The following is a 10,599-nucleotide window of genomic DNA, read 5'->3' on the forward strand; positions in this document are numbered from 1 at the left end:
TTGTGTAGTTACAGGTGCACTAGTCTTCTGTCTCCTACTGGATTGTGCATTCTCTGAAGATTCAGACTGCGTCACTTGTCTTCTGCCTCCTCCACTGTGCCCAGAACATGACAGTGTAATGCAAATGAAGTAAGACTCATTCAGCTGGGACAGTTTACTTTAGTGGAGAGCTGATTATGTGCAACATTGTGAGGAAGTTGGCTCTCAAGTTCCAGACTACCCAAACTAGCCCAATTCTATGCTCCATTTTTAGGATCTAGGACCCTCATTTTCTCTTCCCTCTTTCCCTTTTCAATTTTTTTTTACTTTTCTTGTATAATATGTCACAAATGGTTTTGAAAAGCTTTAAATAACCTCCCAATTTTTTTTAAATGCGGGTTTCAATAGGGAACAGGTCCTTAAACTGAAGGGAATTGTGAGCATCAGTCAGAGGAGGAAATTATTTTTGTCATGGGGCAATCCCCGTTCTAAAAACATACCACACAGATGATTACATGTCCCAATGACTTAAAAGGCCAGCCCCAGAGTGACCCATGGTGAATCAGATCAAAATATTTTTTTATTAAAAAAGCATTTTCCAATTCTAAAATGAGCTGTCAGTATCAGATGACATTACACAATGTAGAGGTTTGCTACATGGATTTAAATCTATGAGAGATAAAACTGTATTCTCTAAATATAAAGGAAATAATTGGATCCTGAAGGGTTTTGCTTTCCTCATTTTTTTTAAGATTCGTTTGTTTATTTGAAAGGCAGAGCCACAGAGAGGCAGAGGCAGAGAGAAAGAGAGAGTTCTTCCATCCACTGGTTCACTCCACAATTGGCAACAATGGCCGGAGCTGGGACAATCTCAAGCCGGGACCCAGGAGCTTCTTCTGGGTCTCCCATGCAGGTGCAGGGGCCCAAGTACTTGGGCCATCTCCCACTGCTTTCCCAAATGAGAGCAGGGAGCCTGATCTGAAGTGGAGCATCTGGGACTTGAACCGGCATGCATATGGGGTGCCGCTACAGCAGGCGGCAGCTTTACCTGCTGTGCCATGGTGCCAGCCCCACTTTTCTCACATATTAAATGAGAATCCTGGACAGTAACAGCAGAGATTATTTGACTATGTTTTCTATTTTGCAAACATCCTTGATGCTTTCCATGTATTAAGTCATTGAATCTTCACAACTCTATCCAATTGGCACCATTACTATCCTCATTTTCAAATGAGAAGTTGTGCAGCTTGTCCATGTTCCTACAGGAGGTAAAGGAAGAGGAAGATTAAAAATCTGATCTCTAATTCTGGAGCCTGACTTCTTAACTACCTGCCATGACCTACAAGGCTCATCCCGAACTAAGAATCTCTAAGTCTCTCTCGCTCAACCATAGTAGACATCTCATATAACAGCCTTAGCTCATGGACCACCATGAGAAACCATACTACATACAGTACCTACATAATGAAAAAATTTTGAAGGAAATGATATGTAACTGGTTTGTCAAAGTTTCAGTATTACAATAATGATTTGAAAGTACTTATCTAAATTTGTTTTCAGGATATTTTAACTTGCTACAGTATTTGGGTTCCTGAATACTAACATCACTAGTAAATATTCATTGTTAAAATTTTTCTCTGCCTTTTGCTGATGCAACTAGCTGGATAAAATTAGTATACTAATTCCATTATACATAAAAGTTAGCAATTACTGAGTCCCTGAGGATTTGGGAGATACCAGTGCCCACAGAGTTCATCTAGTTCAAATCCTACGCTATAGATTGAAGTTTTCATTTAATAAAGAGGACAGAGTAGTAGTAGCAGAGCTAAGCTATTTCAAGACCTCTATAGAGAATCCTTTGGCTTGAATTTGAGATATTATCTATGGAACAATCTAAACTAATTGTTTTACCCTCTATTTTCCTTTTTGTTCAAGTATTTGGGTCACTTTTTAACAAGCATTTATAAAATTCTTGGCTATTTAAATCATCTTGTTGCATGTTTACCAGACCAGACAAATCTCTGATGATGGAGTCTCTTCTGCAATATTATAGGCTGATAGTTGAGTATATTCATAGTTTGACTCAATTTCCTCTCTCCTTAAAGGTAACTTAAACTGGCCAGGACAACCAGGTTGTGAGCCCCTGCCCAGCTGCTCACTGGCTATGTGACCTTGAGAAAGCCACTCAACCCCTTTGCACATCAGACTTTTCATCCACTCAACTAAGGGTTTAGATACATCTTAATCATTCCTTTCTGCAGTTGACCTGGAAATAAAGTCACACATGGAACTTCAATAGCATTGGTCTCATGTGAAGGAACTGTCAGCAAAAGTAAAAGTCATAACATTCAAGGTTCTTCAAGCAAACCATCCACAGAAAGGTGAGATTTCTCAATGTGTAATAAGATCAAGATTTGATTTGCTTTTCTACTCTTCTCCTTAAAATGCTAAAATTTTGTATATTTCAGAAATTAAGTTTAAATTTCTGGTAGGTTTATATGGTTGTTTGAATATCATAATGTCTTTTAAATATATGAAGTGTTACAAAACTAAGCTCAAATGTGTTGCTCTAAACAGAATAATTCATGGGCTAATGTTGTGGCACAGTGGATTAAGCTGTCCTTTGCAATGTTAGCATACCATATTGAAGTACTCAGTTGAGTCTGGCTGCTCAGCTTCCAATCCAGCTCTTTGCTAATGCATCTGGGAAGGCAGAAAATATGGCCAAAGTACTTCAGCCCCTGCCACTCATGTGGGAAATTAGGATGGAGTTATGGGGTATTGGCTTCAGCCTGGCCCTGCCCCAGCTATTGCAGCCATTTGGGTTATGAACTAAAAGATGGAAGACTGACTCTCTCTCTCTCTCTCTCTCTCTCTCTCCCTCTCCCTCTCCCTCTCCTGTCACTTTGCCTTTGAAATAAATATTTTTAAAAAAGAATAATCCAGCATTACCAAGGGTGTTTTCAATAGCCTCCAACTATGTTCAGTCAAAACTTGGCATTTATTTGAATTACCTTATTAGGTCAGCTATGCTTTAGTTTACTCATATGTTATTTTGACATTTCACCCTTGGATCAGAGTAATTTGATCATTCCTGGGAAAAAATAAAAAAGATGAATAAAAAGAATTATTACAATATTTTTGATAAAAGTGAATTTATCCACTAATTAGACATACTTTAAAAAGAAATAAGCAAGAAACCTTTGCCAGCATCTTGAATTTTAATGATTTGCTAAGACAGTGAATGTGACTTTTTAACAAGGAATTTTAACAAGGTTATTCATTAGTGTTTGTGAAGTGCATTTCCAGAATAAATTCACATCGGCTGGCTGTCACCTTATTGATTGAATACCATCCTTGAAGGAGAAAACAATCAACATTCCTCAAGCAGAATATCCAGTTTGGAGAGTGATCACTGAAAAAGGAGATAATGCCAAAAACATTTCATGGGAGACTTGAGGTACTTCTGTTTAGCAACAACATTCTTACCTCAACTCAGATAACCTGATCCCACTGCTGGCTGCTGAATCTGCAAGACATTACCCACCACCTTTCAGCCATGCGTTCATAATGGCACCGAGGTATTGAGCAATCTCGTACACAGGGTTGGGAAGATTTTGTGCGCACTCCTGTGAAATACGTGAGTAGTAAGGACAATGCCTCCCGCTAACTCCATTTCCGTGTTTTATGAAACAAGCAGGCCAGTCAATCCCTCAGCTATGATTCATCAAAGAACAGGAATTCTCTTAATTAGCCCTTTGGTGGTTCTCTCTAAACCTCTGCACTCAGAACAGTTCATACGTGCTGCTCACCCCTCTTCCACATTCTGTTTTTATCTGTACTAATCCTTCCATAAAGACTGAGCCAAAGGAGAAAAGTGGCACAAATCCCCATCATTTTGCGGAGTATTGATGTCCAAAGTGCTCTTAGATTTCTAAGTCATTTTCTTCTCTTAGGTCACATTTTCCTCTGTAGAAACCAACCTCCCCTACAAAGTCACCTGCTTAGACTTCAGCATCACATTTTCTCAGAGACAATGCACAGCTTTTCTTGCTTTTCCAGTTACCTATGTCATGGTACTACTGAAATCCTGATCCTTCAGAAAGAAAGATGCTGGGGAAAATGGAAGCAAAGCTTTCATACAGGTAGGAAGGTGTATAAGCGGGCAATAAATGTGACATCAACTTTGGAATCCATGTTAGAATAAAAGCCTAGGTTTGCTGTGCACTATGTACCCTTGGCCATGATGTTTAATCTCTCTCCTCTCCAAGGTTCTTTAATAAAAATGGGGCTAGCAATTACTTCTTCAGAGGATTATTTTGGGAGTTGAATGAGACAGCATGGATACAAACATTTAGTGCAGTTCTTCAGTTCTCAGCTATCAACATGGAAGTGTATATTTCCTCAGGTATACAGAAATTAGAGAGTTTCACACAGGCAGCCACAGGAGAGGCCCATCGGTAACTGCTTCTAGCTTTAGCAACCTCATTCTGAGTTAAAAAATTAATCATATGGTTGAAGGAGGACAAGTGAAAACATGCTCATTGTACAAGTTGTGTGCTAGGAGAAAAAAGAGAAATTACAAAATGAAAAAGTGGACATAAGGCAGGGGCCATCTGGTCTAGCAGTTAAGATACCTGTGTCCCACTTTGGGGTTTCTGGGTTTAATTCCTGGCTCTGATTCCTGATTCTACCTTCCTGTTAATTCATACCCTAGGAAGCAGTAATGGCTCAAGTAATTGGGTTTCTGTCATCCATTCAGGACACCCAGATTGAGTTCCTGGTTCCTGGTTTCATACTGGCCCAGCCTCAGAGGTTGCCGGCATTTGGGAAGTGAACCTGCAGATGGGAGCTGTCTCTGTTTCTGTCTGCCTCAGTCTCTCTGCCTCTCAAATGATAATTTTTAAAAATATGGATAAGGTAGAAACAAAGATACATAGAAATAACGGGAAATAAAAGGGACACCAGCTTTGGAATTAAAGTTAGAATAAAAATCTTAAGTTTGCGGGGCCAGCATGGTGTTGGTGTAGTGGGTAAGGCTGCTGCCTGAAGTGCTGGCATCTCAAATGGGCTGTGTTTCTTGTCCTGACTGCTCCAGTTCGAACCCAGCTCCCTGCTAAAGGCCTGGGAAGAGCAGTGGAGGATGGCCCAAGTGCTTGGACCCTGCTGCCTATGCAGGAGACCTGGAAAATGCTCCTGGTTCCTAGCTTCAGCCTGGTCTAGCACTGGCTGTTGCAACCATCTAGACAGTGAAACAGCAGATGGAAGATCTCTCTCTGTGTCTCTCCCTCTGTTTATGCAGCTCTGACTTTCAAATAAATAAATCTTTAAAAAAAAATCCTATTTTCTTACCCTTGTGAAGCTCTAATTCAGCATTACAGAGAAAGTGGCAAGAGCACAGATTGTAGGGTCAGAAATGCTGGCTCATGACCCTGGGTGTGACAACCTACCAGCTGTGTGATCTCCAGCAAATTACTTAAGAATGGTCTAAAGATCCTTTTGTTTAAATTTGGGATGCTTATAACTTCCTTGAAGGATTAACTTATTATGATGAGTATAGGAGGACATCAAAATGTTCATGGAAAAAATGGAATTAAAAGATGTGTTTTTGGTAAAAAAGAAATTTGAAGTCCACATACTGTTTTTTTTTTCTTTTTTAAAATTTTTATTATTTATTTATTTATTTATTGAGAGAGAGAGAGACAGAGAGAAAGGTCTTCCTTTCATTGGTTCACCCCCCAAATGGCCACCATGGCCAGCGCGCTGTGCCAATCTGAAGCCAGGAGCCAGGTGCTTCCTCCTGGTCTCCCATGCGGGTGAAGAGCCCAAGCACTTGGGTCATCCTCCACTGCCTTCCCGGGCCACAGCAGAGAGCTGGACTGGAAGAGGAGCAACCGGGACAGAATATGGGCCCAAATGGGACTAGAACCCGGGGTGCCAGTGCCACAGGCAGAGGATTAGCCTAGTGAGCCGCAGCACCGGCCCACATTGTTTTTTGATAATTAGCATTTTCCGTTAACTCTTTGAAGATCTCTCGTAAGTAGAATCAATATACAATAGACATTCAATTAATTATTGTCATTATCATTTACTGAAAGAAGTACTCCTAGTTGCTTAACTCAGACCAGATCTTAAATCATCTTCCAATGGGTCATGAACAGCAATGAGCCATGACAAGCATTCTACTTAAAGTCTGAATATTTCATACTTTGCATTTTCCAGGAAGTTGCTAAGGAAACCAGCCTGGCACGGAGGGCAACATCCTGTTATCTTGCACATTAGTTCATGAGACAGCATTTCTTTGTATGATTCAGAAAGCTTTTTCCACATATGAGAACAACACAATCATTCTGGGTTAGACATGCCAACCCTCCTGCTAGAATTCTATCCTAGAAAGAGTACAAGGTCATGACTATGCTCTTGTACATAATGTGTCTAGCATTATAACAATGGGCTCTGACTTTTCTCTAAGTTCATTCTTTTCCATTTGTCTTTTCTCCTTCATTTCTTTAAGTGTCAACTTTCATTTCAGCATTCCAGGCATTTTTCTTGTGTAGTCTATCTTTTTTCATCTTAACAACACTGTGAGGTAGATATTGTTACTCCCCATCACCAATGTCAGCTATTCATTGGCCATAAGTGAATCAGGCGAAGGGAGTGGAGTGAATAACCACTCCAGACAATGGCATTTCTCTGGAAAAGCAGCATCTGAGAACCATTGCCAACCAGCACTCCTAGCAGATGTAGAATGGGTACACTGGCCCAGGAATTATGGTGGGAATGGGCACCAGTAGGGTCTACTATTCCCATTTTTCAGATGGAGGGGGGAAAAACAAGGAGAGGGAATTGGAGCATTTAAATAACTTCACCATGTTTATATAGCTGGTAGTAGAAAGATTCTAAATCAAACTGCCTGGAGTCAAGTCAAGTCTTCTTTCTACCACAACTGGTTTACTGAAGGACATTATAGGGACTGCTGAGAATTTTTGCAAGCTTTTTATGATGTGATAAGCTAGAAGAATCCCTTTGTTTAAGCTCACAAATCATTATGAAAAGGAGTCGTTCCTTTATTTTCTTCAAGATTTTTGTTTATTTATGTATTATTTTAAAGATTAATTTATTTGAGAGGCAAAGTTAAGAGAGAGAAGGAAAGACAGAGAAAAAGGTTTTTCACCTGCTGGTTCACTCCCCAAATGGTCACAACAGCCAGAGCTGAGCCTATCTGAAACCAGGAGCTTCTTCCAGGTCTCACACATGGGTAAAGGGGCTCAAGCACTTGGGCCAACTTCCCCTGCTTTTCCAGACCATCAGCAGGGAGTGGGATTGGAATTGGAGCAGCCAGGACATGAACTGGTGCCCATACAGGATGCCAACACCACAGGCAGAGGCTTAACGTCCTAGGGCACAGTGCTGGTCCCAGGAATAGATCCTTTAAACTTTTGTACAGTTAGCTCTTCTCAACTTCACCTGATGCCCTCATTACTTTTGTTTTCTTGGAACTGGAAAACAAATGCGTAGGCATCCTATTCATGTTATCCACTATTTCATGCACTTTGATTTTGACTCTTCTAAGCAGTTCATACCAAAGATCAGGCCTGTCCTTGAAGTCTGTCTTCATAGGACAGTTTTCTACCTTGTTGAAATAATGGTCAAGTTTTGGGCTTAACCGGGAAAAATTTTGACCAGGAAAAACCTGATATTAAAAAGGACTGTCCTCCCTTGCTACATGTCCTAAAGCTCCAGCCTTGTTGACATCCAGTCTGTATTTGAATGGTGACAAGTACAAGACATCACAATGGTGAAATGACCAGAACTTCAAGTTCTTTTTGACATCTCATGTCTAACAACACAAGTTGGACCTTTAATAGCTTAGATTTAGCCTTCCTCTTCTCTTTCCTCTCTTCTCTCCTCTCCTCCCCCTCTTCTCTCCTCTCCCCTTCCCTTCCTTTCCCCTCTTCCTCCCTCTATCTCTCTTTCTTCCTTTCCTTTCTTCCTCCTCCTCCTTATTCTTTGCTCTCTCTCTCTCTTTCTCATACTTTTACTTAGTATCATTTACACACCTACTGCACTAAGAGTTTTCAAGGTGGAGCTAATTTACTTTAAGCTCTCTGAACTTCATAATTGGGGAGCAGCAAGGAAATAAAAAAGAGCTAGAGGCACAGGAGGAAAAGAAGGAAATTGTAAATCACCAGAAAGCAGTTTCTTCAGGGAGTGGAATAGAGCCATGATTCAGACATGAAGTAGTTGAAAAGGGATGAAACAGGAAGAAGGGAGAGGACTATGGGAAATAACATTTACATTTACGGGCTCATATTTGAAGTAGTTATAGTGCCAAATATTTTGCATGATTGTTATCTCCATTTAACCCTCTTGTGCTACCAACTGGCGATTTTCCCAAAGTAAAGTCACTCTGAATAAAAAATGTTTGTCTTCGCAGATTCATCCAAACAGAAGGAGAGCTCAACCCAGCATTTTGGACCACTTTGAGAGTCCCCACTAACTGCTCTTGTACTCCAGTTAACAAGCAAGCATCACAACTCTATTTCACTTAAACTTCATAGTAACTTTATCATTATCGAATAATTGATATGGCTTGATTTGTGGATGAAGTGGTAATTATAGAAAATGTCATTATCTTCTGTTTTTATTGTGCTACTGCCCATAACTGGCATCATAGCTCTAAGAAAGCCACTGATATAGAAAGTGTACCTGTAAACAGCTCCTGAGAATGAATGAAAATCATTATGAATTCTGCCATTTATTCAACATTGAGTGATCTTGTTATACCTCAGTGACATCACTGCCTGCTCTTAATTTTACTTCCAAATGTAGGGATATAATTAAAAATTAAAATTTTCATTTCATAACTATAAGATGATGTACTCTGTTCAATGAGAATTAAGCTCTAAATAGTTTAGACTTTGTCTAGCTCCCATGTGAAACATTACAATTCAATCAATATTTGGTATTTGAACATTTCAAGATATTGTCAAAATGGCTGGAGTTTCACAAAACCATTTTCACAATATTTAACGTAGATAGAGATTCAAGGTAGAACTAAATAAAACTTTTTAAAAATTTAGAAAATCCTTCAATTTTCTCATTAACCATCCTCTTAATCAATTTTCAATTGACTGATAGTCATTGTCACACCCCTGGTTTTATTTGACTGTAATATTCTTCAAAATGGTATTTCTTGGGTGTCTGCTGTGTCCTAGAAGCCATTCCAAACACTAAAAAAAGGAGATGAAACATTCAACTAGCGGAGCTCACCGCGAGTCCTTCTTGACCGTCATTACATCTGGTACTCAACAGAGTTTCCTCAATGTTCTCTAGTAATTTGATGGTATCAGGTCATAGATTTATATCTTTGCTCCATTTTGAATGGATTTTTGTGTAAGGTATAGGGTAGGGGTCTAGTTTCATACTTCTGAATGCAGAGATCTAGTCTTCCCAGCACTGTTTGTTGAAGAGACTGTCTTTGCTCTAGGGATTTGTCAAAAATAAGTTGCTTGCTGATGTGTGAATTGATTTCTGGAGTTTTTATTCTGTTACATTGATCTATACATTTGTTTTTGTGTCAATACCAGGCTGTTTTGATTATACCTGCCAAATAGTATGCCTTGAGATCTGATATTCTCATGCCTCTGGTTTTGTTTTTGTTGTTTAAGATTGCCTTAAGCTATTCAGGGTCTCTTGTGTTTCCATATAAATTTTAGCATCATTTTTTCTAGATCTGAGATAAATGTCAGTGTTTTGATTGGGATCACATTGAATCTGTAAATTGTTTTCAGTAGTATGGACATTTTGATGACATTTATTCTTCAAATCCATAAACATGGAAGATTCTTCCACTTTTTTATGTCTTCTATTTCTTTCTTTAATGTTTTGTAATTTTCATTTTTTTGATGTCTTTCATTAAATTTATTCCAACATATTTAAAATTTTTATAACTATTCTGAATCAGATTAATCTTAGTTCTTTCACATCTATGGCATTGTGTATACAAAGACTATTAATTTTTGTGTGATGATTGATTTTATACTACTTTACCAAACCCTTTTGTAAGTTCTAATAGTCCCCCCCCTTTTTTTTGACAGGCAGAGTGGACAGTGAGAGACAGAGAGGTCTTCCTTTGCCGTTGGTTCACCCTCCAACGGCCGCCGCGGCCAGCGCACTGCGGCCGGCGCACCGCGCTGATCCAAAGGCAGGAGCCAGGTGCTTCTCCTGGTCTCCCATGGGGTGCAGGGCCCAAGCACTTGGGCCATCCTCCACTGCACTCCCTGGCCACAGCAGAGAGCTAGCCTGGAAGAGGGGCAACCGGGACAGAATCCAGTGCCCCAACTGGGACTAGAACCCAGTGTGCTGGCACCGCAAGGCGGAGGATTAGCCTAGTGAGCTGTTGCGCCAGCCTCTAATAGTCTCTTAGTGGAGTCTTTTGGATACCTTTTTGCAATCTGCAAATAAGGATAGTTTGACTTCCTTCTTCCCAATTTGTATCTCTTTGACTTCTTTTTCTTGCCTGGTGGCTGTAACTAAAACTCCAGGACTATACTGAGTATCAATGATGAGAGCAAGCATCCTTGTCTGCTTCCAGATCTTAGTGGGAATGCCTCCCAT

General features: G+C 39.9%; 1 long non-coding RNA gene across 2 annotated transcripts; it reads left to right on the forward strand.

The window, feature by feature from the left end:
* The first annotated feature begins 704 nt into the window (after window positions 1-704).
* Window positions 705-9,057, forward strand: LOC138843558 (uncharacterized). Of its 2 annotated transcripts, none has more exons than XR_011378396.1 (3): window positions 705-2,360; window positions 3,278-4,124; window positions 8,417-9,057. It is a non-coding gene; the product is annotated as an uncharacterized lncRNA (long non-coding RNA). The 2 variants fall into 2 exon arrangements; XR_011378397.1 differs by having other exon boundaries at window positions 3,289-4,124.
* The last annotated feature ends 1,542 nt before the right edge of the window (window positions 9,058-10,599 follow it).

Source organism: Oryctolagus cuniculus, chromosome 8 (genome assembly GCF_964237555.1).
Source record: "Oryctolagus cuniculus chromosome 8, mOryCun1.1, whole genome shotgun sequence".
In the NCBI taxonomy this organism is placed as follows: domain Eukaryota; kingdom Metazoa; phylum Chordata; class Mammalia; order Lagomorpha; family Leporidae; genus Oryctolagus; species Oryctolagus cuniculus.